The sequence below is a fragment of the Gracilinanus agilis genome, chromosome 2 (genome assembly GCF_016433145.1).
Source record: "Gracilinanus agilis isolate LMUSP501 chromosome 2, AgileGrace, whole genome shotgun sequence".
Classification (NCBI taxonomy): domain Eukaryota; kingdom Metazoa; phylum Chordata; class Mammalia; order Didelphimorphia; family Didelphidae; genus Gracilinanus; species Gracilinanus agilis.
The window spans coordinates 169,892,510-169,894,977 of NC_058131.1; the positions used below are offsets into that span (position 1 = coordinate 169,892,510).

General features: G+C 40.1%; 1 pseudogene; it reads left to right on the plus strand.

The window, feature by feature from the left end:
* The first annotated feature begins 775 nt into the window (after positions 1 to 775).
* On the plus strand, positions 776 to 1,638 carry LOC123233427 (annotated as a pseudogene).
* The last annotated feature ends 830 nt before the right edge of the window (positions 1,639 to 2,468 follow it).

Sequence of the window (2,468 nt, forward strand, 5' to 3'; positions counted from 1 at the left end):
TCATCAAGCAAAATAGTAAAGAATGAAAAGAGAAAATAGTCCAGAACAGAGATTTGGTGGACACCCATAGTCAGACTTGACCCAGATGAAGATTAATCAAAGAAGACTGAGAAATGGTTGGACAGGTAAGAGAAGAACCAGGAAAGAGTAGTCATAGGAACCTAGAGAAGAGAATATCAAAAAGAGGCTAATGGGCAGTGTCAGACTGCAGAGTGGTTTAAAAGGATGAGGATTGAGGAAAGGTCATTAGATTTGATAATTAAGAGATGATTGCTAATTTTGGAGACTGTTTCCACTGAATGATGGATGTGGTCAGAAGCCACAGTGCAGAGAGTTGAGAAGAGAGGAAGAAGAAAAGAAGTGGAGGCACTAATTTCATATGACCTTCTCAAGAAAGTTAATCACAAATGGGAGGAGAGATAGATGTCAATAGCTATCAGAGATATATGGAACAAGATATATGGTTTTTGAGGATGATGCAGATATGGGTATGTTTGTAGAAACCTGGGAAGTAGGCAGCAGACAGGAAGAGAGTGAAGATGAATGAGTGATTATAATAGAAGGGACAACCTGTTGGAATAGATGGGATAAAAGGGGATCACGTCTGCATGTAGAGGGATTAGCCACAGCAAGGAGAAGGGCTTCCTCTTCCTATGATATTGGGGAGGTAGTGATAGAAAACATCTGAGTGATGTCAAATGAGTAACAGGGGAGAAGAGGGAGTTCTTGGCAAATAGCTTCAGTCTTTTTTAGTGAAATATGGAGAAGGAAAGCCATGGGAGGTGAGATGAGGGATGAAAAGCTATTGAAAACACCATGGAGCTTTTTTGGCTTTCAGAGCAGGATCATAGCAGTGGGCAAGAACAAGCGCCTCACCAAAGGAGGCAAAAAAGGAGCCAAAAAGAAAGTGGTTGATCTGTTTTCCAAGAAAGATTGGTATGATGTCAAAGCACCAGCTTTGTTCAATATACGCAATGTTGGCAAGATACTGGTCACAAGGACTCAAGAAACCAAAATTGCATTTGATGGTCTCAAGGGTCCAGTTTTTGAAGTGAGCCTTGCTGACCTGCAGAATGATGAGATTGCTTTTTGTAAATTCAACTTAATTACTGAAGATGTCCAGGGTAAAAAGTATTTGACTAATTTCCATGGAATGGACAAGATGTACTTCATGGTCGAAAAGTGGCAGACCATGATTGAAGCCCATGTTGATGTTAAAACTACTAATAGCTACTTGCTCCGCCTCTTTTGTGTTGGTTTTACCAAAAAGCACACTAACCAGATCCATAAGACCTCTTATACCCAGCACCAACAGGTCTGTCAACATCATAAGAAAATGATGACAATCATGACCCAGGAGGTGCAGACAAATGACTTGAAAGAAGTTGTCAATAAACTGATTCCAGACAGATTTCTGTGTCCAGAAAAGACATAGAAAAGGCTTGCCAGCCCATTTACCCTCTCTATGATGTATTTGTTTGTAAAGTCAAAATGCTCAAGAAGCCCAAATTTGAATTGGGAAAGCTAATGGAACTGCATGGTGAAGGTGGTGGCTCTGGAAAACCTTCAGGAGATGAAACAGGCACAAAAGTAGAAAGGGCTGATGAATATGAACCATCAGTTTAAGAATCGATCTAAAATAAGAACTTTTAAAGGTTGAAAAATAGAAATTTATCATTGTGGGGAAAAAAACACCATAGAGAGTGGGATAATATCAATTAAGGAGTTATAAATGGATTTCCTTGTCACTATGAGGGTTCAGTTGAGATTATGTAATCAAAATTTCTGGAGGACCAAGACAGTATGGCTTTGTGATTTTTTTCTAGCTGCATTTGGTAGCATATAAGTCAGGGCAGAGGCAGAATATGGTTGGAATAATCCAAGGCTAAGGCTTAGCAGGGCAAAATCAGTGATAGAATAAACAGGCAAAGCACTAGGGAGAAGAACACAAGTGTTAAAGGTGGATTGGTTCACCAAGAGTTCAAGATGGGAAAAGGAAAAGAGTGAAGCTAGTACAGGGATGATAGCTCAGGGGAGCACTGAGGTAAGGAGGGATAGAAAGTCACAATGAAGATGAATAACAGGGTTTGGAGTTTCAAGGCAGAGGGAGAAATGGAATGACAAAAGACTGTGATCAAATAAGGGAATTTCAGAGTTCGTGAACATAGAAGTGGTACATTTGTGGGTACTGGCAAGACCAAGGGCATCACCATCTTTGTGTATGACTAAGATGGAATGGAGGAGTAGCTTATAGGAGGTGAGTAGGCTAAAGAACTGAATGGTCAGGATATTTGAGGGAAAATTAATATGTATGTTGAAATCCTATGATACAAGGACAAGTGTTGGGAGAAGAGGTGGAGAGAAAGACTTTGAGCTAGCCACTGAACCTACTGAAGAAAGAAGAACATTTTGGAATTCGGTAGACAGTAGCTACCAGAATCTTGATTGAGTCATCCATATGAATTGAG